Source organism: Mirounga angustirostris, unplaced genomic scaffold (genome assembly GCF_029215605.1).
Source record: "Mirounga angustirostris isolate CCGP_5_RB_7025 unplaced genomic scaffold, mMirAng1.0.hap1 SCAF_10, whole genome shotgun sequence".
NCBI lineage: Eukaryota > Metazoa > Chordata > Mammalia > Carnivora > Phocidae > Mirounga > Mirounga angustirostris.
In genome coordinates, this window is record NW_026991718.1 from 40,211,141 (window position 1) to 40,237,980 (window position 26,840).

Below are 26,840 nucleotides of genomic sequence, written 5' to 3' on the forward strand. Positions count from 1 at the left end.
TGCTTCTTCTGTCAGAAATGCTCTCCCACTTTGCTACGCTGATCCTCACCTCTGCAGTGTTAGCATAGACTTCTTTGGGTCCTGGAAGCCCTCTCTATTCCCGTAAGTCTAGATCTTGCACCCCCACCCCATATGTTCCCCCTGGAATTGTGTTTCCCCCACTTTTTCACACTGTACTTACTATTCACTTGCTCCTCCCCCTTCTAGAGAGTGAGCACCTCAAAGATCTCAGGAGCAGACTCTAACATGAGGGTTCAAGGATAAGTGATGTTCTAAAGAAAGTGCTCCCTCGGGAGGCTGGCAGGGAGTTGGAGGAGCAGGACAGTGATGGGGAGGGAACCAAGCAAAGACGTGTCCTCGGGGGATACCCTTGAGGGTGACTCCAGCCTGGTCCTGCAGGGAGCTCTGGAGTGTAGGTGATGCCCCAGTATTGCTCCATGGGAGCAATGGGCTGTGGTCTCCCCACATGTATAGGTCACTGGTCAAGGGCTGCCGTGGATAAGGTAAACCCCCAGGATTCCAGCTCTCCTGTGTGTGAGTGTGTGGACAAGCCTGATGGTGAGGCTGTCTCACTGCTGAGCCTTAGAAGCAAAGGGATACTGAAGGGGAGTGGATTGCAGCAGTGACAAAAATTGATCCCAGGGGGCCTGGGTAGAGCACTGACATTGCCCCTACAGTCACATTCCTTGTGGGACATTGTTCAGCAAATGTCCCAATGCACACAGTGCCTGGTACAGGTGTGCAGTGATTTGTTTTGTTTTTAAGATTATATATATATATATATATATATATATATATAGAGAGAGAGAGAGAGAGAGAGAGAGAGAGAGAGAGAGCGCGCGCGCAGAGGGGAAGAGGGAGAGGGAGAGAAAGATCCCAAACAGACTCTATGCTGAGCACAGAAACCCAGAGAGCTCAATCCCTGACCTGGAGAACATGACCTGAGCCAAATCAAGAATCGGACACTTAACCAACTACACCAGCAGGTGCCTCTGCAGTGATTTATTTTTTAATTGAATTGGTGAGGATTTTTCAGTTTGTGACATTTTACACTATTCCAGCCTCCTTCCTTGAAAGTATCTCTTCCACTGGCTTTTGAGGTACTGCTTTAACCACTGCTTTTCCTCTTTCCATTCCATTCTGCTCTGTGTCCCTTCTTGGCTCATCATCCCCTGCTTGTTTTAAGCACTGGTGTTTCCACGGGTTATGTCCTCAATCCTCTTCTTGGTTCACTCTCTGTGAGTGTTCTTACCTCTATGTATGGTTTAATTATAATTTATATCTTAATGATGCTCCATTTCATATTTCTTTTATTCGCTTACTCATTCATTTAACAAATATTTCTGAGAGTATATTGCCTACTATGTATGTGTCAACCACTAGTCTAAGTTCTTAGGATACAACATGGACCAAATCATATGCAGATCTGTCTTTGGAGAGCTTGCACTCTGGTAGCAGGGTGGGAAGGTGGGCAGATAATATGCAATTAACATAATTAAATGAGAAAATTATGTAATACACTAAAGGGAAAAGGAAAAGCAAAGCAGGGTGAGCAGGATGGAAGTGCTGAGGACACAGAGGGCAGGTGGAGGTTATGATTTCAGCAGATGAGAGTGGTAGTTCTCATTGAGAAGATGACATTTGAGCAAAGCTCTGAAGGAGCTGAGGGAGTCAGCTGTACCGTTGTCTGTGGCAAGAGCATCCAGGAAGAGGGAACTAAGAGTGCAAATGCCCTGAGGTGGATTCTTGTCAAGTTCAAGGAATGTGGAGGATGACTGTGTGGCTAAAGCAGAGTGATCTCAGGAAAGAGAAGTAGGAGATGAGTTCAAACGGATATGGGGGGTGGATACATCATGTAGGGCCCAGAAGGCTGTGGTAAGGACTTTGGCTTTTGATCTGAGTGACCAAGTAGCATTGCAGGGCTTTGAGCAAAGGTGTGAAATATCTGATTTATAGCCCAATAGCCCTCTCCTGTCTCTAGACTGGTATATTCAATTGGTTTTTGGATGTCCCATGGGCATGTCAAGTTAAATGCAGTCTTCATCATTTGCAGATTCCATTTCTGTGAATTTACTTACTAGGTAAAATTTATTTGTAATCCCCAAATCAATACCTGGGATGCTTTTTTAGTCATTTATGGACATAGGCAGAGCAGTGGACAATTTTGATAGCATGTTCCCATCTAAGGTTGAACAAGGTAACACCTCACCTTCTTAGTTCAGCTCTTATACTGTAAACAAGTTTCCTTTTCACTGTCTATTCATTGTCACTTTTTTTTTGCATTTTTGTGCATTTTCTTGGTGATTTCACTGTTTAATATGGCCCCCAACCTTAGTGCTGATGTGCTGTCTAGTGCTCCTAAGCACAAGGATGCTGTGACATGCTTTATGGAGAAAATGCATGTGTTAGATAAGCTTCATTCAGGCATGAGTTACAGTGCTGTTGGCTGTAAGTTCAATGTCAATGAATCAACAATATATATTAAACAAGGAATCTTTAAAGAGAAATGCACATTAAACAGCATTATGTATTGATTAATTGATGAAAACTTGTGGCCAGAGGCTTGCAGGAACTTAACCTTGCATTTCCCCTAGGAGCAATGGTTCAGTATTCATTAATTCAGTGTTTGCAGTGACTATAAAACATAACTACCATGAATAAGGAGAACTGACTGTATGTAAAACATAGCATTTATTTTTCGTTCCGTCATTCACCAAAACACCCCAACCAGATAGAATTCCTACTTCCTCCTTCCTTACATCAAATCAGTCTGAAGCTCCTCCTTAAACATCCTCTTCTCCCCATCTCCACTACCACAGCCTTACTTAGATCTTCATTTTGCCTGGACTGATATAGCAACCTGATCTTTCTGCCTCCAGTGTGGCCCCTTTCAATTTCTCCTTCATGCATCTTCAGGGAGGTCTTTCTAACATGCAGCTCTGATCACAATATATTTCTGCCAACAACCTTCAGGGGCTCCTTTTTTTTTTCTTTTTTTCTCCATCAGCAGTGACTTGCCACTTACTGCTAAATACCTACTGACTAGCCTCCTTCCAATTTCTCAGGTGGCCATGTGCCCAGCTTGCATCCTCAGACCCCCTTGCAGCATCTGGCCCAATGCCACTCAATGAGATGTATGCACAAGTCACTGGATGGAGCTGATGGGAAATCCTTTCGAGGGGACAATGTGATTGGCATCAACAGTTTACCTTTTGATCTTTCTTTCCTTGGACATACTTTTGATGCAGAAACCATCTTGCTAACCACAAAACAGAAAGGAAACACAAAGGATAGTGTTTCAGTTGTCTATTGCTGTGTAACAAATCATCCAAGACTTAGTGGCTTAAAGCAGTACAATTTATTTGCTCACAATTCTATCTGGAGGGCTAAACTAGGTTGTTCTTCTACAGGTCTTTACCGAGGTTGTGTACGACAGGGAATTGGCTAAGAGTTGGTTGGTCCTGGATGGCTTCTACAGTCACATGTCTGGAGCCTCACTGGAGATGTCCGGAGAAGCTGGGTTGGCTGGGCCTTTCTCCATCTGGCTTCACTCTCCATCTGGTCTCTTTATCTGGTTTCCCTTTCTCTAGGAGGCTAAGACATTCCTACATGATGTTTTCAGGGCAAGATGATGGGAGCAGATGCTTCAAGGCTTCTTGAGGATAAGGCTGAGAAGTCACACAGAGAAACTTCTGCCATATGCAATTGGTCAAAGCAAGACACATGGCCGGCTCAGATTGCAGAACATGTATCCAGGGATGGGAGCAATTGCTGTGGTCATCTTGGCAAGCAATCTGCCATAGATGACAAAATCTGAGGATGGAAGGAGCCTGGATCCCCATGGTTACTGTGAGCCCTGATGTCAGCACTGGATCACCTATGTCTAGACTTCTTGTTATGTAGCAAATAGAAGTCTATTTATTTAGCTCCTGGAATGGTTGTTTTTATCACATGGAACTGAACATATTCCTAACTGGTTCAGGTTGTTCTTAGCTATGTTTTTATTGTACCTTAGTGGTTCCAATCAGTGGTTGAATTCTCACAGGTAATTTATCACTAGTAATAAAGTGCCAAAATTTTTGAATAATTCATAGAGCTTAAAAAATAAATTAGGGTGGATTCAAGATCCCACTTCTGAATTGCCCATCTCCTCTGTCATGAGGATAAAAGCCAGAGATACACTGTCCTGTAAAAGCAATCCATTGTCTTTTGCTTGTGGCTAATGCTAATATTCATAAGGGACTGTATCCTTAGGTTCCCTTTGGCTTTATTGTGCATCTCTAACTCCCATCCCCAAACCAGACTCTTCCCTCTTTATTTCTGAGAGCCCCCAAGAGTGCTTCCATGTGTATACAAAGCACTCCCAATGGTTATTTGTTATTGTGGCTTCCACGGCCCTGACAAACTCCATGAGATACTGCTCTGAGCTATGACTATTTCCCCCTTGATGTTGCCTGGGGACCCTAAGACTTGAAGGGCCTCTGATGTTCTGATTCCTCCCACCACCAGACAGGATTCATCACTCCTTCTCACGGCACTGGCACCTGTTAATATTCCTTTCATCTTCCAAGCAATAAGGAAGATGCTCCCTTCTGGTTACACTTTATTTGAATGCCCCAGCAAGCTGGCCCGGATGCCAAAGTTTTACAGAGGAAAACTCTCTGCTGGAGGTAACTGTGATGAGTCTGCCCCCTCCCCCTTCCCCTTTGTTCTTGACACTGTTATGGGCAGTGAAGCTGAAATACCTACTCTACCACAAATGGGCTTTGACCCTATCCCAGTGCCAGAGACCATTCAACACCCAAGAAGGCGCTGGTGCATCGAGAAGGATGTTTTATTCAGAGGTTGTTCAACAATGCTGTTGTTTTGGACCCTAGTTAGTGATACAACTTTTTCCTTTAAGAACACATATTTCTTAAAGTCTTTGAATAGCAACTTCACGTGTGTGATTAAAAGCAAAAAATCCAAGCAGTACAAAAAGATACAACAAGGCAAAGCAAATCTCTCTAATCCTGAAATCCACTTCCTTGGTCTCCTTCATTTGAACAAACTTCCAGAGGTGTTTATGCATCCTTATGAATACATGATCCAGTCCTTTTAATTCGTAAACACAGCTCCAGCTGAACCAGAGGCCTGGGTTAGCAGAAGTTCTGGAAGAAGCTGCCACACGACATGCAGACCCCCACTCCACTCTGATCCTCGGGCTTTGCTTAATTTGACCAGCCTCTGTCTTTTCTCACGGAAACTTCCTTATTCATCGCTTCATTCCATCTGTTGTCTTTTTCTCTCTCTGGTCTTATTGAGATATAATTGACATACAGCTCTGTTGTCTAAGTTTAAGGTGTACCTTATAATGACTTGACATACATATATTGCAAAATGATTACCAAAATAAATGTAATTAACATCTATCTCCTCATACGGTTACAAAAAACTCTCTTTTCCCCCCCGCTTTGTGATGAGAACTTTTAAATTCTACTCTCAGCAACTTTCAAATAGATCATACAGCCCATCTGCTGTCTTTTGAGATTATCAGACATGTTAGTACATGTTCAAACCTCACTACTGGCTGAGATTCAACTGTTTTTCCCGGGAGGTTTGTGAGCCCCTAGGCAGGGGTGAGAAGTCGCCTACTTCCAGCTTTCAGAGACGGCCGAGAACAAGCTCCAGCTCATCCAGCATGGCTCCTGATAGGTGTCCCAAGGTCCCTCATCGTGTAACTCCCAGCTGCTTGGCCTGCCTCAGTCCCCATCCCGCCCTCACACCACGTCCCCCTCTAATGCTGCTCTGTGCACCCTCCAGGTTTCACGCTCCCATGCCTTGGCAAAGGCTTTCCGTCTTCCTGGGTTATTTTTTTTCTTTTGTTCTCTTTGGAAATTCCTATTTTTCCACCAAGATTAAACTTAACTGTTACTTGTTCTGTGAGTGTCTTACATGATTTATTTCCCCTCTAAACCCCTGAGTTGAGGTTATTATATGGACGCTGGTCACTGCTGTCTCTGGCATTGATTCTGGTTATTCAAACGATCACACTGTGCTACAATTTTATTTTTGCTTCTATTTTTCTCTCCCGTCAGTATTATGAGCAACTTGAGAATAAGTACTTGGTGTTAAAATGTATGCATGTCGCATAGGTGGCCGTCAACAAACTTTGCTTAAATAAGCCCTCACGTATAATATATGATTTTTGTACGTATGCAGCTCTGGTGCTCACTGGAATTTGGAATCAAGTGAAAAAGATTGGGAGCTGTTGTCCTACAGGCTACAGCTCAAAGTCCTTCGCATCAAGCTGCTGTCCCCTGTATCAGGAGACCCAGCTCTAAATCCTCAACCATTTAGCGGTTGCAACAGTGGCCGGCCGCTCAGTCTCACCGAGCTTTGGTTTTCTCGTTGGGAGGAAAAAAAGAGGATTTATACATCTTACAGAGTTCTGGGAACTAATTGCAACTATGAGAAGCTGCCTGGAAGGGTGCTGGGCGCCTACTGGGTGTTCAATACATGTTCATTTGTGAATGAATAAATGAACGAGTGTATTAAGAGCTCTCATGTTACGGTAACTGACATCTGGACTAACATAGCATCTAAAGGAGGAAAGTTTACAGAAATAGCAATAGGAACAACATAAATGTATCTTTGTGCTTCTCTATTTTATTCTTACACACACACACACACGCAGGAAGACTCTCTCTTCCTTTCTTGTACATACAATTCCAGTTCCCAGTCTTGTTTGCTCGTTACACAGCAAATCTCCAGGATGCAGATTTGCAGGTCGACAGAGAAGTTGAGGCAGCTTTAGCTGCAATTTTGACGCTATGTCCCAGTGATGCTTCATTTTCATGTCTGCTTTTCTCGGGCCCAAGGCTGTTACACACCTTTCCTTTATGTGCACAGCTGGGGAGGGCTGCTTACTCTGGTTTCGTAAGCTGTTTTGATGGCCTGCTGTCCACATTGGTATTCTGTGAGCCTAGGATTTCTAGTCTTCCTGGAAAGCCCCGATATCTTATCGTGTGGACGCAGGAAGTTTTTTTCAACGCTTACTTTGCTTCCATTTTTCAGTGTGATTGAATTCTGCAAAAGCCTCTCAGTGAAAGAATGTTTTGTGATAAGCGCTTGAAATCCTCCATTTGTCAGATTTCGCTTTTAGTTGGTGTTTGGGCTACTTTATACCACACGGGCACCCCCCAGGCTCTCGGTCTCTCTCACATGTGTATATATGTACATATCCCCTCGCTGCCTGATCTCCACCTACCCTCAGTCTCTGCTCCATCTGTGAGCCTATTTGGGGAAAAGTGGACTTCTCTTAGGTCTGTTCCTGGACTGATCCATACTTAGCCTGCTTCTCCACTCTCAGGCCCAGCTCCATCTTAGTTCTGAGGTCATAGTCACCGATAATGTGGCCCTTGGGGGCTACCATCCTCCATCAGTAAGAAGCTTCTATCCCCACAGTGCTCCCAGAGACAGAGTGTGTTTGGGGGCAACATGTGGCAAGGTCACATCCCTGTCCCATGCCTTGCACACCACTTCAATTCTTAGCGGCACCAATGTGGTGTTAACAGTCTCAGAATGAAATCTTGGGGCTGCCAAAAGGGACCATAATACAGAACAGAGGTATCTTGAAACTTTTCCCCAAATTGACTAGCCCTCATTAAAGGGGATCTCTCCCTGATCATGTCTCACTTGGGGTCCCAGCCTGCTGCTGGGCTGATGAGTTGGGAGTTTTCTTCTCAAAGATGGTTTCTCCACCTTGTTCATTATGGAGCACAGAGGCCCCATCCCTGCCTATCAGGTTGTTCAACAAAAAGCTCAAAGGCCACTCCTTTACTACTCAGGGTAGTTTATTTTCCCTCGGTCTCAGCCATTCTCTCTAGCACAACCTTCAGCCCCCACTTTCACCCTCAAAATGCCCACCGGGAGTGTCTTACCCAACAACAGAGCAAATTTCCCCCTCTCTCCCTCAAATTTTGCCACTCCCCTTAGAACGTGAGACTGGCTAAATTTAGTTTCCGTTTTTAAAATTAGTAACATTTTTTTCTCCTTATGACACACAGATCTTACCCTTGCAGATAATCACTTCCAGTTTTATATTCCAAACAGGTTTTTCTTATTGGTCCATTAAAAAGAAGACACTTTAAGCTCACTAATCCATGGCCATTTCAGTTATAACTCATCTACTAATTTGTATCTATTACAAATATTATGATAATTATTAATGACAAGGAATATTATTAATTGTTGGTGTATAATGTATCTGTTATGAATATTTGTGGTAACTCATAACTACATGCCCATCATTCAATAAGAGAAGTCTCATGCCCAGGATGTATTTAGCTAGTGTGGTGCACAGAGCCGTGTACTCTCCCAGCCAGCGCATATTCTACGGGTACACTGTGACTGTTCTTACTGATAGGAGCCCTGTGAAATATTTTCAGTATTACCTTTCTCCATACTCATGCCTGGCATCAAATAAACAATTGAAAATTAAATCAGTCAAGCTTCTATCTACTTGGAATATATAAGACCAAGCACTGATTTATTGTAATGACTGAATTGGTTTAACTAACCAGGTACTTGATAGCCGTACAGACTTATCGAGTGTGTAGAACCCCATCCCAGAGGTCAGGGCTGTGTTCAGGGAACTAAAACCCTAATCAGGTAGATAGGATCACCCCACGTAATGGGTGCTTTATGCTTTTGTATATTGTGCTGGCTTTCCCAGGCCTTTCCGATTCTTGAGATGTCTTTGGCCATCTTGATGATGACAATGGTTCTTGACCCTGATAATCTGCACAACTGGATCCTCAGGACTCTTCATGTCGTTCCTGGGTTTCTGGTGGCTCACTCACGCCTCTGTGGTGGTTTACGGTCCTTGGTCATTACTCGGCGGCAGGTCGTTTTCCTGCCTGTGTTCCTCTTATCTTGTCTGAATGGCCCTTCTGGGTGACCAGGAGGTGTGGGGTGCCAGCCTGAATTAGTGGTGGGAAGAACTGGGTGACAATTGTGGGCTGGAGAGCAAAGAGACACCAAAGGCAACATCTCAGACACTGTGGGAAGTCCAGTGGAAAGTATTATAGACTGTCTAGGAAGGAAAACCTGGAGCATGCTGACTAAGGAGGTCAAGCAGGTGAAAGAACAACAAGACATCTTTGAGGCAACTTTCTGTGGGAAGTGGGAGCCTTCACAGGGGCTGGTGACTACGTAGGAAGGAATTGTGAAAGGCTGGCCGTCTTTCCATTTTTTTTTTTTCTACCACTGTGGGCATCTTTGTTCAACAGAGGACTGTTTACACCTCTAGCACCCCACTGCTCCTCAAGCTGGAAAGGAGCCTCAGCCTGCAAATTTTTGCCAAGATGGCATGATCTGACATCTAAGTGATGACTGATCTCAAGTCTTGTAATTGCATTACCCCTTCTCTTATAAAATTTCAAATAAGTTTTCAAGGGAGCTTGACATCTGTGAAACCACCCAGAACTACCCTCACACTAATGAGCTATATCGGGTCCCACATACTTCAGCTCTCTCCTATTTCCAGTGTGCTCTCTGCCTTTCTGGGGCATCCTCTTTGATGGACTCTTCCCTGTGGGTTGGGCAGCCATCACTTTCCCCTCTGTCCAGTCATCATAATTCCTATGTTCGAGGGCCGGACCTTTGGTCTCTGAGTCCCTGTTGATCTGCCAGCATTCTTACAAATAGTTTCCTAGTGTCCTTTCCCGGAAGTTCTGTGGAGGTACACAGATGTGCCTCCACCCTGACACCCTGGAATTGTAGAGTGTGTCGTGCTCACAGGGGTGTGGTTTTGCTGTGGCTATTAATATCAAGAAAATAAGGGACTCTCACTCCCAGGTTTGTGCTTCCTTCCTCTGTTTTAATGTAATGTCTGCCTGCCACCCTAGGCTCCTTCTCTTCTGTCCCAGTTCTGGCTGGTCAGCCTGATGCAGGGACCTCAGTATTAATGGTTCCCCTCCTTTCTGCTTTTGAGTACTATTTCTTTTTTTTTTTTTTTAAAGATTTTATTTATTTATTTGACAGAGAGAGAGATAGTGAGAGCAGGAACACAAGCAGGGGGAGTGGGAGAGCGAGAAGCAGGCTTCCTGCCGAGCAGGGAGCCCGATGTGGGACTCGATCCCAGGACCCTGGGATCATGACCCGAGCCGAAGGCAGACGCTTAACCATCTGAGCCACCCAGGCACCCTTGAGTACTATTTCTACATGGTAATGCTTCTCTCAACAGGAGTAGGGTGAAGAGTTCTCAACACTTGGTCCTCATTGTGCACTCTGGTCGCTGCAAGGCCAGATCTACTTGACAGGAGCCGGACACAGGATTGCTGCATGGTGTGCAAGCCTGTCAGTTGCTTGCTGTCAGTTATGGACAATGCTCTTCAGCCTGCGATGATGTTCCAGGAAGGAGGCCTGAAAGAAATTTTTTCCTTCCATTTGAAAATCACGAGATCCAGGTCATCCTTGGCGGTGAAATGGACCCTGCTTTTCTGCAGATAGTATGTATTTCCATATTCTCTGTTGGGAGAGGAAACGAACCAGTTGAGCTCCTCCACAAACCCCCATGAATGCTGATGGTCTGGTTTGGGAGCCTGAAAATGTCTTGACCTTAATTTTTTCCCCAGTGTCTCCCGACTCCCAATGCATAACTCTCCCAGCTTCTGAAAAATCCTAAACTGAAGATTCTAGAGGAGGAGAGATCGAGGCTTGGCAGCAGCATGCAAAATATGCCCTTAAGGCCATGGTTTTTATTTTTTTGTGTCATGGACTCCCTTGAGCATCTGATGAAATACACACACACACGCACGCATAAGAATAGACACCCCTCCACACACACACACAGATAAGCATGCATATAAATTTTTTTGCAAACCATATTCAAAAAGATTATATATCCTGAAGCACATTTGGCTTTCCAGGTAACTCAAAGTGATGGAGGTAACTCTAATAAGACAGAAGTTAAAGCAGCAGAAGGAAAATGAACACGTAAGGGGATGCCCGAGTCCAGTGGGGAGGTAAGCTGTTTGGGAATACAGGAAGAAAGAAGGACACCCATTCTGGGCTGAACCCATTCTGGGCCAGTGGATGGACAGCCGGCAGGATGCGCGGAGGGAGAGACAGAATCCTAAAATGAAAGTGTTTACATCTGAAGTCAGACAAAATAGAATCATTCTTTCACTACATGTGACTGAGAAAAATATCTGGATCCTGTCTTCATGTTCTTTTCAGCGTTCCATATTCTCTCTGCTGCTCTGTTTTTGTGTGAAGAAACACAGTCCTTCCCAAACTTTTGCTGTGATCACAAGCATCAGAAAATGTGGCATTGCTTGGTAGGCAGGGAAAAGAAGGATTCAGTGTTTTTTCCTTGAAAGCTCCTTGTGTTCTGAGTTTTTGACTCTCTTTTTAGGACATCTTCACTAAAAACCATTCTATCACACGATGGCAGTAGAGATATAATCTAAATTTATAAGCTATAATGCATGGATGCATCCCAGTGGGGAGAAAAGTCTAATTTATGTTTGTCCATATATTTTTCTTTGGTTGGTGTTTGTGTTCTAAGTTTCCGGAGGCATCAAACATAGAAAGGCCCTGTAATTCCAGATGGGATTAACACAGACAGTATTTCATTCAGGAAGTGAAACCATAAATAAGGAGAGGTACTTTTAGATGGCCTCTAAATTTTTTGAGATACCACTCAAGTGCCCGTAAAAACCAAAATCAACTTTCTACTTGCATTCTTAATTTTCTCTGCACCTCATTTCTTTCCTGGATAGAGACAATTTTTCAGGCTGGACAGGAGATGAAGAACATCTATGAAAGACTCAGCCTTTTCCCTTTCACATTATCTCTACCCTAACTCCGAATTCCTTCTGTTTTTGTCAAAGGAAATTTTTCTTGGGTCCTAAACAGTGATAAACAAAAAGACAAGTAAAATGTGGAATCCATTAGGATGGGTCAAAAACCTTTGTTTAGGAAGATTTGTATGTTTCGCTGTTCTCTGTGGATATGCTTTTCTCAAGCCACAAAAGGGTTCTGTAGAACAACCAATGTCTTCTTCAATGATGCCAGATTTTCTTCTGAGAGAAAAAACAATTGCTCCTCATGATTCATTTATTCATCCAACACATTAGTGGAAACCATTATGCGCCACACACTAGGGAACTAATACTACTTATTTAAGTGATCACTATTAAGTGACCACTAATAACATGCCACAGAGCTCCAAGTTCCTTGGAGCTCTGTGGCATGTGATTATCTCATTTGATCCTCGCTGTCTTGCCATGAGGCAGGTCCCAGCAATAGCCTCGTTCATCTTACAGATGGGGAAACTGAGACACTGGGAGGTAAAGTAACAAAATCAGACAGCTAGTCAGGGACTGACCATGATTAGCAACCAGGCAGTCTGGCTTCAAAGTCCATGCTATTAACCATGGAGCTGCAGGAGACAAAGGCTCTTTCTGTAAGTAGTTTATAATCTCATAAGAAATGAAAGCTTACAATCTAAGGCAGACATGCTGAATCAAAGTGAGATGACATTCTGGTGCCATATTGGATATGACGTATGAGAAAATGTGAGCTTAGAACATGGGTCAGTTCATTAAAGGTTATGGTTTATACAGGGAAAAATTAGTAGATGTGCGACTGAAGCAAGCACTATATGGGGAAAATTTAAAACATAGGAAATTCTCCCAACTAGAGAGTGAGATGGATATTTCATTTCCTTAATTCTTCATCCTGGGCATGGCAAGGTTTTATATGGGACCTTGAACAGGAGCATGAGGGTATGTAGGCTTAGAGGTTTTGATCAGAGATTCGATTTTGGGGAGGGAGGCAGTGGCGATTGCCTTGTGTTTTGGAAAGTATTTTGGTCTGAGTGCTTTTGTGGGGTTGTCTCTTTTTCACTCACTCTTTCCCCTCTTTGAATCTGGGAAGCTCAGAGAAGATAAGAAGGCAGGCTACATAGTTGTGGTGCTCAATTCAAGGGTGAGATGGGTGTCTTCAAGTCTCCTTCTAGTTTGTCCATCTTAGCTCCTCTGGGATGGGAAAGGAGGGTAGAAGCGCAGTCCAGGAATAGACAGCATGCGTTTATCTGAAACATCTCTGGTGCTGTAATTTTTAGGAACCAGGGTGAGGCAGATGGAGTATATGAACCCAACACTAATGTCTTATGAAAACATATGAAAATTAATTCCCTGCCTGAATAGCAAAGGTGTCAGTAAATCATATTCTTGGTACATCCAAAATTCTCTTAACTTTATATTTTCCAATTAAATTTCATGTTAAGAATAGCTTGGAGTTGTTTAGCTCTTCTTGTCCTAGAAAAAACTATTATTTTTGGATAATTTTAGTCCTTTCTGTTTTTGCTTTTCTGTATTTTGAAATTTGCATGGATGAGTTAGAAATTAGTTATCTAAAAACACCTGCTTTCTCTATACTTTTAGAAAGAAGAGACGATTAAGTTCTCTTCTAATCTACTTTTAACTGTCTAAAGTTCGAGATAACCATCTTCAGAAGATAGATAATTGAATTGAGGCCATTCTTAGGGATCATGACATTAAATGGTGCTAAGGATACTCAAAATGACAAAAATCCAAGGAATAAAAATAATGCTTGACTTTCATTTTACTGTGGAACCATTTGAACTATTAAAAGTGAGAAAATTTATTGTAGTGCAACAGTTTATGCTTTCCCATTTCTAAAGAGATAAATAAATAGAGAAATGGGGCCATATTTCTCCAAAGACGAATGGCTTAGGACAACAGTGAGACTATTCACTAAAAGCCATAATGAGTAGGGGCTAAAAATATAGCCATTTTATGATGCCTGCAGTAACTCTTCAGCTATCTGCATTTTATAGGGTAGAACAGAAAGTATCTTCACTGGCCTAACGTATATATTCTATTCAATGCACTTATTCTATCTCCCAACACCATTTATTGGTGTCCAAGGTGTTTCCTTTTATTTTTACAATAACTAAGAGGCGAGTTGGCTTAGAAGGCCAATGTGAATGTGAGGGTGAAGGAGAAGACAGGATTCACTGCTGTAGTTTTGACCAAAACGGCTGTGTGGATCTAAAACCTTAGAAGTGAAATTTTGGTCATTTGTCCTCACTTCTTAAGCTTTATGTTGCCAAGCATCTTTATTAGGAATAAATAAGCTAATGTTACGAGATAGGAGAAGGCCTCTGTGTTGACTAGTAGGATTACTCTCAGGTTGCATGGAAATAGTCCTCATTCTTTTCTCTGGAAGGTGCATCTGCATGTCCTATAGAGAGGAGGGGGCCCATTTTTAGTCTACCCCTGCCTTGATTCAGAGACTCATGTAGGGCCCAACAGGACAAAAGAGGTCCATTAGCTCTGACAGGAGTTCAAATCGTAGATAAACCTCTGAAGGAGTATCACGTAGTAAGGCTCACAGCCTCAGTAGTGCAGAAAGTAGAGGGCCTCCTAATCCGTTCGCTGAGAGGTGCTAAAACTTAACTGGAAGCCATTTGGGGGCCACGGATGGCTGCTATCAGGACGGCCCTCTGTGACTCTTCATCTGGTGTGCTCTCACTTCAGAGAGGGAAACAACATATCGACTCTCCTCACTGGCAGTGTCTCAGGGACTACGTCGGTAACTAACTCTGTTTACCATACTCATCAAAATTCAGAGGCAACTGGAATAAAGCATTATCACCTCCCGTCACTGTGTAAATTCTTTTGATTGGCTTTACATGATTCTCTTTTAAGGGGCAAACCAACCTGGCCAGCTCTGAGCTGCTGTTCGCCTCACAAAAGGGCTGTGGAATATGAGACATTCTCATTATAATGGGCCAGCTGAGCCCACAAACTAGGGGCTCTTCCCATTTTCTGGAAACTATTCTCCTCTCCTCATCTACAGGAGGTGGCCTCCCCCTCCATGTGTGTTCTGCCTGACTCTTCTCCCTTGGGAAGAACTAACTCTGTCAGGAGTTGAAATCTATCTCAAACTGGGAACATTCTCTCTTCCAGGATTTGGAAGAGGGAGAGGGAGAGACAGAGGGAGAGACAAAGGGGGAGAATGGAGGGGTAACATGCTATGTGAGGGGTTGCAGGGTAACCATACTCCCCTGCAATCAAGGAGAGGGAGCTGAGAAAGCTGATCTGGAGTACAAGTGAGAAAAACAGCAGCTTTCCAGTTTTTTTTTTTCCTCCTTGATTTTTACGAGAATCCCCACATCCCTGTAATAAATTGCTCCAATTTATTTTATCTAGATTGAATTGGTTTCTGTAACTTGCAATCAAAGGATCCTAACTAAAACACAGACTAAAGAAGACACTGATGATTTATTTGGCTTGTGGATTTATTTCCAATAATTTAAAATATAAATCTGCAAAATTGTATCTTGGCTTGTATCCAATTTAATAGGACTTTGGAACAGGAAGGACAGGTATAGACTAAATGTGGCATAAGAGTGTGCTCTGGAATTAATACAGAACAGGTATCAGCCTCTTGTTATCTTTAAGAAAGTAGGCATATTGGGCGCCTGGGTGGCTCAGTTGGTTAAGCGACTGCCTTCGTTCGGCTCAGGTCATGATCCTGGAGTCCCAGGATCGAGTCCGGCATCGGGCTCCCTGCTGTCAGCAGGGAGTCTGCTTCTCCCTCTGACCCTCCCCCCTCATGCTCTCTCTCTCTATCTCATTCTCTCTCTCAAATAAATAAATAAAATCTTAAAAAAAAAAAAGAAAGTAGGCATATTATTTAATCTCTCTGAGCTTTAGCTTCTTTAACTTCAAAATGGGTATCATATGTATCTCATAGGACTTTTGATAAATTTAGTGAGCTACAATATGTAAAGTAACTAGCTAGCATAATAAAGGTATCCTCTTCTAGTTATGGGGAGTTTCTGTTGGGGAAAAGCTACCAATTTGCCATTTTTGTTCTTTGTTGTTGTTGTTTTTGGGACTGCTTAGTGTTGGGTCCGGAACTGGACAGAGCTGAATCTAGGCATGGAGGAGTTATATTGTCTCCAGGTGGAGTTGGGAGGGGCAGGAGCTCAGATGACCTGAGGATGTTGGAACGGGAGAAGATAGAAAGAAGAAGAGGGGCGCATACAAGCTTCATCTGCCTGACAGTTTTGGTGATGGCCTGCCCAGGCTGACAGATCCGCAGGGGCCTGCTGAGAAGCTGCAATGCCAAAACAGGGGTCACTCCCCTTCTCACCAGACTGGGGTCCTGCTGCATTTGTATGCAGCGCCCATGTCTCACGGAACCTCTTAAATAGGGTTCCTCTTTCTTATTACTATTGCCATTTTGGGCCCATAGTTCTTCATTGTGAGGGCTGTTCTGTGCATTGCAGGGATGTTGATCAGCATTTCTGTCCTTTATCCTTCAATTGTGATAACCAAAAATGTCACAAGTGTCTGAGGACATTGCCAAATAGCCTATGGGGTGGTGATGGTGCAAAAATCACTCAGGTTTGAGAATCACTGTTTTAAAATACATTTTTATAGATTAGTAACTGTTTTAATCAAGGACTCTAATCATGAAGACAACCATCAGTAGAAATGGGACATAGTACTCCCCTATTCCACCCCACCCCAGCCCCGCCCATTTCTTATTTTTACCAACTTGGCCCTGATTGCACCATGCACAACTTGTGAGAAGGCTGGATTTGGAATGAGAAGACCTGAGTCCAGATCCTTTATACTCTGGGTGTGTGCGAGGAAAAAAAAAGAGGGAATATATGGAACTGATTACCAGTACTTATTATTGCTATATTAAAGAGGAGTTTGCATAGCTCCAGAGAACAATCTGGTGGTGGCCAGAGGCGAGGAGGTGGAGGGATAGGAGAAATAGGGAAAGGGGATTAAAAGGTACAAACTTTCAGTTATCAAATCAATAAGAAATGGAGATACAATGCATAGCATAGGAAATATAATTAATAATATGTAACAACTTTGTAAAGTGACAGATGGTAACTAGATTTCTTGTGGTGATCACTTTGTATAGTATATAAATATTGAATCACTACGGTGTACATATGAAATGAATATACCATTGTATGTCAACTCACTTCAATAAGAACTAAATAAAAAGAAATTTGATGGTTTGTCTAGCTAGCAAAAGTCACCAGAGTTCAAATTCAAGAAGGTCCTTCCTTTAATTCACTCGCCACTCACATCTTGGAGTTCACTTGGCAGCCAAGGCGCATTAGGACTAATCTGGAGTTAAAATACTAAATGTCCAAGTCTCAGCGTGCGCTTGATTTGGGAGTTATGAGGATCCGGGACGTTGTAAATTAAGCCCACTCCTTTAAGCAGTATTAAAAAAATATGTTTAAAAAGTTGGTGTAATCCTTATATGATCTTGAACAGAGGGCAGTGAACACCATCTGTTCTGTATTGCTTTGTTTTGGGAATGATGTAGATCACTCCTGCTAACCCTTGATGTATGCACAGCTTGGTCCCCGTGAGCACAGACAGATCTGCTTCTGGGTTTCTTGTGCCTGCTTTCGTCTATCATCAGAGGCAGGAGCTCACTCTTGTCAGAATTTGTTTATCAAAAAATCCTTCCAATTTCCTGCTGAAAATCTACTATAGGCTAAGATACCAAATGGCTAACCTTACTGGAATAGTGTCTAGAATAGGGAATAAATAGACTGTGTGAGGACCCTACATTTCTCTAAGGTATGAATAGTATTCGTGAATGGACTTTATCATACGTATTTTGAAAATGTATGACCTCTGCTCTTCTCTCTTATTAAAAACAAACGAACATTGCTTTGTTCTGAGTGGGTGAGGTTTCTAATAACTAACGTTTATTAAATTTACATGATAGAATACATACTGATAACTACCGAAGTTTTGGAAATGAAAATTTTTAGGAAGGGAATCAATTCTACCATTGGATTTCTTTGCCAGGAACGAAAGAACAACTCAGGAGTAAACAAAGAATTGAAGGAGAATACATTAATTCTGTATTTTGGGGATAATTGTTCAAAATATGTATATATAGCTTTGTCAACTTAACTAAATAAAATGCTTAGCCCAAACAACTTAGCCTAGAAATCATGTCCCTAAGATATGGTTCTATAGAGTAGTGTTTGTTTTTTTTTTAAAGATTTTATTTATTTATTTGAGAGAGAGAGAGAATGAGAGACAGAGAGCATGAGAGGGAGGAGGGCCAGAGGGAGAAGCAGACTCCCTGCCGAGCAGGGAGCCCGATGCGGGACTCGATCCTGGGACTCCAGGATCATGACCTGAGCCAAAGGCAGTCGCTTAACCAACTGAGCCACCCAGGCACCCTATAGAGTAATGTTTTAAGATGAGTATTGCAAGGGCACTTTTGATACACAGAACTTCTTTTGTCTAAAGCTCATGTGCACTGAAAATGCCTATGATGAAGGCCACCATGAGTGAGGCAGGCAACTTTGGGGTTTTGCTGGGAAGGGAAAGAGTTATATCTGGAAAATACTCTCAGAAATTCAGCAGGATCAGGGGTCCCAAAGGCTTAGTCCGGAGTCTGTGTCCTTTTTTGTATAGGTTATATTTCTTGTGTTCCTTTCTCTGGTTCAGCGAGAACCCTTTCTGGAAGGCAGGCATCCTGGAAATTCATCTCTTCTCTGTGGATTAGGAGTATTTTCTACCTGTAATTTGGGCTAGTCTGGGAAGGCAGCTTCTGAGTTTGCTGGAATGGGACAAAATAAGACCAAATAGTTTAGTGTTTATTGGGTCCAAATCCTGCTCAAACTTTTGTCAGCTGTGCAATGTGGAGTGAGATTTCTAATGAGATAATATATTTAAAGTGCTTGACGCATAGTAAATACTCAACAAACTAATGTTTTATACTCATAAACTTACTATTATTAAAACACTATTCTTGTTTACTTATGATTCATTGAAGCTATCTGACAATTGAAAGTGTCTCCTCCTTGTCCAGTGCTATGGAATGTAAGGCTGAGACGATTTGATGGGGATGCTGTGGCCTCCTGAGGCCTCCCCTCCCCTGTCCCTGCACCAAATGGGTTTACCCAAAGCAGATGAGACTTATCAAGTTGACCCAATGTGATGGCCATGATGATGGTTTCATCTGTGCTTTTTTCAATTCCCTCTGACTGAGTCTCAGTTGACACCAAGATTGATGTGAGTGGAACTGAAAATCCTTAGTCCCCAAACATTTCTTCACCACTTTGTCTCAGTGTCTAGAATTTCTACCACAGGCCCCTCCTGCCTAATGGCAAGGGAAGCTTTGCAGAAGCAAAGGTGACTTTGACTAGTTCTTTCTTCCCTTTTAGAGGTGACAAAACAGATGAGAGAGCCCTCCCCCATCCCAGCTCTGGGAGCTATCATCAGAGACAGGTTCCTGGACAGGACAGGCCATGGACAACTTTTAAGGTGTTAAAGATTTTTTATGTTTTCCATGGGTGACTTCTGTAGGAATAAATGCATAACATATGAGCATTTCTCAATGCCTTGAATTGACATCCGTGGACTTTCAGTAGAATCCTGGCCTCGGGCTTTGGTGGTTCATATGTCATTCTCCACTTTAGCTGTAGAAGCAGCAGGTGAGTGAGAAGAGCCTGTTTAGAGCAGCAATCTGAGAGCCTATTCCATATTGTCCTTTATAGGAAAGTTCAGGTGACAAGTGTTCCGTGCCTCTCCCCTGCTCCTGCTCCATCAGCATGTTTCTCTTCCCATTTCCTCTACCCTGCAACCTGTTCTCAAGAGTGGTGGAGCTGGTCCTCGGAGGGCTCACCAGCTGGGAGGGGGTCGGTTTTTGAAAGTCAGCACAGGCTGCGGTACTTACTCTGGTATTTCTTGCTCTTATGTGACAAGTGTATCCTGGCAGGCTATTTTCTCCTACTTCCTATGTTAGTGTTCTTCAGGCTTCTGTCTATTGAGGCCTGAGCATCACTTGTTTGGTGCTGGAGGGGGTGGCGTTATTTATATTAGTTGTGTGCCCATGCATGGATGAGTGAGTGCGTGTGTGTGTGTGTAGGTGGGTGGAGAGAAGACTGAAGTGCAATCTGTGTCCTCTGAGTCAGCTGTGACCAGAGAACCCTGCACTGGGTCTTTAGCTTATTCTATCTGATGCAGGCCAGACTCCACAAAGAAATCTTAGCACAGTGCGTTTTCCATAGTGCTTTCCCATTGTGCATGCTTGAAGGAGTGAGCAAAAGGAGGAAGTAATGAAGAAGCAGAAGAAGGGATCTTTAGCGAGACATCTTAAAAAGAGATTTGAATGTTTGACAGTAATGGAAGACACATTCCCCGTGTCTGGAAAGCGCTGGCCTGAGGCAAAGTTGTCAAGTAGTTAGCCAGGTTGTCCGGGGGCCTTCTTCCTAGCTCAGTCATCTAGTTTGCTAATCTTGTCTTCAGGCTGTCCTGATTCTTCATGTTGTTTTTATTCTACTAGCTTTCAGTTCTGCATTTACCCCCCAGACACATTCCTTGTCCACTGTTTTTTTTTTTTTTTCTTTAAGATTTTATTTATTTATTTGACAGAGAGACACAGCAAGAGAGGGAACACAAGCAGGGGGAGTGGGAGAAGGAGAAGCAGGCTTCCCGCGGAGTCGGGAACCCGATGCGGGGCTCGATCCCAGGACCCCGGGATCATGACCTGAGCCGAAGACAGACGCTTAATGACTGAGCCACCCAGGCGCCCCTCCTTGTCCACTGTTAAGGGGAAATAATTTCAATATTTGAACACTAGTGTATTTGGAGGCAGGGACCTAAGGTCCATAGGAAATGCTTTTCAGAGCATGGTGGGGGAGGGGAGCTGGGGGATCCCTTGGGGGTTGTTGGTCTGTGGGAAGTAGGAGAGGGAGGAAGGGAATGACCCTACAAGTTAGTTCTTTTCTGTTTATTGTAGATGAGAGGCTTCCAGGGTCTGATAGAGGGCCAGTAAAGTGAATATACACTTAATATGGAGGAAGGCTCATATGGAGGAGAATGTTAGCCTTCCCTGTGAAGGGAAATCAGGTCACAGGTGAGGGCAGCTGTCCATGTGGTATGGTCTAGAAGGTAGGAAAAGTCTTGTTGAAAAGTCATCCCTTTGCTGACCTACCGTGGTGCTGGAAATGCTCACCCCTGTGGATTTAGGTATTTTTTGCAAAGCCCTTGCCAAATAATAATCGGGTTAATGAGGAGGTAATGCACTGTACAAGTAAATACCTTAACCAGGGGTGGTAATGTATAAACTCATGATCACGTAGGAAACATAGGCACAGGGTACTTGGTAAAGCACAGTTACTTATGGCTGAGCCTAGGGAACGGAACGGAGGTCTAGTCTGTTTTGAGAGGCTAGTGTATTGCCAGAGGGGGCATGTGTGAGGATTCTGGGGATGAAGAAGGAATGTGAGGTTTTTGCGTATTTGGAGAAGGTAGGAGAGGGGAAAATCATAAGGGGAGAGAGATATTTAGATAGAAAATGAGGCACCAAAGATAATCTTCTCTTTTTTTCCTTTTTTTTTTTTTTTTAAAGATTTTATTTATTTGAAAGAGAGAGCACATGAAGGGGGGTGGGGGGCAGAGGCAGAGGAAAAAGCAGACTCCCTGTGGAGCACGGAGCCCAATGGGGGGGGGGGGCTTGACATGGGGCTTGATCCCAAGACTCTGAGATCATGACCTGAGCAGAAGTCAGATGCTTAACTGACTGAGCCACCCAGGTGCCCCCGATAATCTTTCCTAACTTCACAATTTTCCCAACTTTTCTTTTTTCTTTTTTTTATTATGTTATGTTAATCACCATACATTACATCATTAGTTTTATATATAGTGTTCCATGATTCATTGTTTGCGTATAACACCCAGTGCTCCATGCAGTAGGTGCCCTCTTTAATACCCATCACCAGGCTAACCCATCCCCCCACCCCAACTTTTATTTTTTCTCTTGCTATTTTTATTTATATTTAAATATTTGGAGAGTGGATCAATAGCTCCCCATGAAGGAGAGACTTAACTAACTGCCTGCTAGAATGCATTAGATTGTCAGACTGGTTATCTCAGGCTTATAGAATACATCTATTCAGAGTAGTGAACTCTATGGGCTGATTGTCTATATTATCCAAATGAATGAGATAATTGATAGATATCCTTAAAATCAGTCCATAATACCTAAGGGAAAAGAAAATGGCCCTTTTTATAGTAGCCTAGGTTTTAGCCTGTCGCACACTTGCTCTGCAAGAGGGAGGGGGCGATTTGTGGATCTTGTAAACTGCAGAATTGAGATGATATCCATGATCTCCTCTTAACATTTACTAGGATAAATAGGAGTATCTCTGACCATCAGCATGTTGAGTTAGAGAAATAAGCATATTCTTTCTTTCTAATTAATCTGGCTAGTTCCTACAGCAACTTTAACAAGCTATGATATGCAGAGAGATGAAACATTCCAATTATTTCTTTATAATGCTATAATCCTTTTACAAGTGCTTCCCTCTGATGTATAATCTCCTAAATCAGACACTAAAGAAGTAATAGCAGCTTTGATTTGACGAGCCTATCCTTCTCACTGAAGGGGGGTGAAAAACAACCCACCAAAAACCTTGATTCTCTCAACAGTTGTGAAGTATTCCCTTCCGAGGGAAGTCTTTCTGCTGCTGAGTGCTGAGTACTCCTTCTGTGCTTGATTTGTTTCCTGCAGGGGCCACCGCTGATTATGGCATTTGGATTCAGCCACTGTTTTCTTTCCGATGAGCATGAACATAGCATGAAGTGAGTGGGAGTGGGCATGGGAGGAGAAGCAGCAATGGTGAGGAAGAAAAGCATGAGTGGGAAGAGTCAGAGGGGCAGGAAAGAGGGAAGGGCACAGAGAGGAGGAAGGTACGTGGCAAACAACTAAACTCCATCAGGCCAGCTCACAAAAAGAGACCGGGAGAGCCCAGGAGGGGAAACCGCCAGCAGGAGATGGAAACAGAAACCCCAGCTTTGAGTTCTATGGGATTTGAGAACTGGTTCTGAGCCTGGGTCTCCTGTTTTCTAGCTGTGTGATTTTAACTGCCACAATTATTGTTGTAAGATTTTTTTTTAAATTTAATTTTTAATTTTTTAAAAGATTTTTATTTATTCATTTGAGAGAGAGAGAGTGAGTGAGCAAAAGACAGCACGAACAGGGGGGAGAGGCAGAGGGAGAGGGAGAAAGTGGACTCCCTGCTCGATCCCAGGACCCTGGGAGATCATGACCTGAGCTGAAGGCAGACACTTAGCCAACTGAGCCACCCAGGCGCCCCAAGATTTTTTTCTGAAAGTGAAAGAACCATGTGGATTGAAGGCACCATACAAATATGGGTCATTCTTAGATATTTTATAGAGATGCCACTAGATATAGAGAGAGAGTCAGATTGAGAACCAGCAGGAGAGACAAAGCTTATACTCAGAAAAATTTCAGAGTGTACATTGTATATGACAAGTTTATCGAAGAGTCTCCACTCATTGGGGGTAAAAACAGGAGATTGTTTGTTTTGTTTTGTTTTCCTAAGCAAGTGCTTAGACCAGCCCTGCACTGTCCAACCTTTCTGCTTGGGTAGCAAGATTCTTCATGGCCTCCATCCCATGTCCTGATTTCTCAGACACTTTCTGTTAACAAAGCAGTCTCAAGTCAATTATGTGAGACTCTGTTGTGATTATTTTAAAACTTCATTCTCAGGCATAAATCAAAGCCATTGTCTCCCCAGTACTTGGGAGTTGGACCAGGAGTATGAAGGAAAGAGGGGGCTGAGGTCCTTCCTTCCACAGTGATGTGACTCTCCATCCTGTGCTCATCCTTACCTTTCATCCAGGTCTTTGCCTGGGGGCTAGTGGGATTGTTGCCAGTGAAAGGTCCACACCCAAATTGCTCCTTGTGCATAGGTGGTCCTTTCTGGCTGACCCTCATCTGGAGGCTCCCCCAAAAGAGTCCTCTGCTCAGAGGGTCTGTTTGCTTTGCGGCTGATTTCAGCAAGCACTTGGAGGACATTGCTGTCCCCAAAAGTGGATTCTGTGAACTTAGAAGTGGGAAATGTTTTTTTATTCTTTGTTGTATCCTTAGTTGTCAAAACTAGGAAAATTGAGGAGAAAGTAATTTTTCTGGAGTTTAATATGTATATTGGTATGTAGGTGTATAATATGTATATATTAATGTACATATTAAACTCTAACAGGATCTATGACCTCTCTATTTCTCTATCATCATTTTTCTATCATCTATTTACAGTCTTCCATTTTTATCTAAAGCCCAGCACAGAAAATCTTGAAACCCTTTCTTGAATACAATTCTTTTCAAATTTCTTTATTTTGGAAAGTGGTAAATTTTCCCTCTCATTTTACAGAAAAAAAAATCACTTTTATGATGCTATTAGCTTCTCTTGTAAATTAAACTTTTTTTCCGGTGTTACTGAGATATCACCAACATCTAACATTGTGGAAGTTGAAAGGGTACAGTGTAATAATTTGATATACACATGTATTGTGAAATGGCTACCACAGTAAAATGAGTTAACCCATCCATCACCTTTGCATTGGTGGTGGTACGTTTTCCTGGTATCTTGACCTTAAATGTTTTCTAAGCCTTTCTAAGGACCAGCTAATGGAATGATCTCTTTCTCTCTCTTCTGCTGGTCGAAGCTTTGGGATAGGGAAACTGAAGGAACCCCATGAAAGACTCCTTTTTTGCTCCTTCTTTTCTTTTTTTCTTTTTTTTAAGATTTTACTTTTTTATTTGAGAGAGAGAGAAAGTGAGAGACAGCACGAGCAGAGGGTGAGGGGCAGAGGGGGAGGGAGAAGCAGACTCCCCACTGAGCAGGAAGCCTGATGTGGGACTTGCTCTTCTTGCTAGGACCTGCACCTCCACCCTACACATGGCTTATAGTACCAGTAATGTATATCCTCCTTGTAAGGGTCAAGGAGTTTATGATGTCTTTGGAGTCTTCCAGCACAATAGATAACATCTAAGGAGTGACCAGGCCATGCCATCATGTACATTTTCCAAGACCAAGGACTCCAGACACCATGACCCCAAGACCCCTGGCTCCAGGGCATAAGGGACTTGCCGAGGACTTATGGAGGACCTGCATACTCGTCTTTGTTGGACCAGTTCCTGGATGCCTGAGAAGACATGTACACCAGACCGCCAGCCTCAGTAAGAACCCCAGACCCCAAGCAAAAATGAGACTCTCTCTCCTTTCCTTTCTGAGTCGCCCAGACACTGTCTGTACTTGCATTCTCTATCTACCTTCAATAAACTCTGCTCTCACTTCGTCCTGGCTCACATGTGATTTCTATCTTGCGCTTAACCAAGGTCTCTGTTGGCTGTTTCTGTGGGACCCCTCTGGGTCCTCAGACCCAGCCTGCCTGCATCGGCTTGGCCTTCCAAAATGCAAGCACTTTCTGTCCATAAGATTATCTCTGATGTTAGGCTTAGCCAAGAGTTCTCCAAAAAATCTAGAAAAACTGTTTTGCTTTCCCAAGTCCTTACCAAGGCTCCCATTGTTGTGGACTCTCTCCCGCTGTCTCTCAGCAGTGTCATTTTTTTTAGTTCAGAATGCCAGAGGCTCCCATTTAGGTGTGTGGCCAAATGTGCCCGACAGCTGCCTTCCCTAAATTGGGCTACAGCAGCTGAAGATCTGCCCAGAGAAGAACGGGGCAGATTTTTGGCTTTAGGGAAATCCTGGAGCAGCTCACAACTTTGCTTCCCCACATGTCTGCAACAGAAGGTACATGGAATAATGATCAAGTGTTGCTTCCTAGGTGATTTTGTACCGTCTGGACCATGATCTGAGAGAGATGCTTTCATGATGTTTCCAAAAACGCACATTGTTCTTAGTTTCTTGTAATGAACATCTTTCTGAGGCAAAGGAATCTCCCCAAAGGATGAAGAACCATGGCCTCTGGGCTTGGTTCCAAATAAAATTTCAGAGCCATAGAGCAGGTATAGGTTTATCATCTTTGGAAGCTCTAAATCTGGTCAAAGTGGGTAATCTCACCTTCTGACCCTAGGGCCAGGCATCCAGATCTGTTTTTAAATCCCCCTAATGTTAACGATTTGCCGCCATGGTTACAAACTTCAGGGGTAATGGAATGTTCCATCTCTCTCTGCCTCTTAAGAAGGTAAAATGGTGTTTTATTCTTTCTTATTAAAGAACGTAGATACACAGTTCTGAAAATAGCACATTCCTGCTAATGGCATCAAGATCGGTCTCTTCTTAAAATGTAATGATATTTTCTTAGGCAGGGATTTGGCATCAGGGATGGTTTTCAGCAGCCTCTTCCCTTTGATCATTATAACTGAATAATTATTACATACATTCAAATGTTCTATTTATGCTAATGCATTGGTTATAAAGAATGACACAACTATTCAGATTATGCTAGTTGCATTAAGAATGGAAAAAAGGCCGCATTGAGGTAATTTTGTTTCATTATTTTTGTAATTATTTCTTCCTCATTAATGTGCCTTGAAATCTTCATATTCAAAGCTAGTGTTTACTGAACAAAATTGCCCTTACTTAAGCTACATCATTGTTCTCAAAGCCCATAAGACCGGGAAACATTTGAGTATCCACCTTCCCTATGTTTATCAGTTGAGATTGATTTCATCTCCTGGTCAAAGAGACCCAAACTAAAGAACTCAGAAGTTGATTTCTGTCTGACAAGGAGGTGTGGAGCACGAGACCTCTAAGGTTGGTATTGTGCCTCCTCTCTACAAGCTGTGAGCAATTCAGGCTCCCTCCAGCATGTTCGTCCACTTTTTGTGCCTTGTATTGTTAACGTCAATCGATGGCCCAAGATGGCTGCATTGGCTTCAGCCCTCGGGCTGACCTTCCAGTCTACAAAAAGGAGGAAGGGCTGGGGCACGGATGTCAACTGGCTTTTAAGAAAGTTCCCTGGAGGTGCAACACATCATTT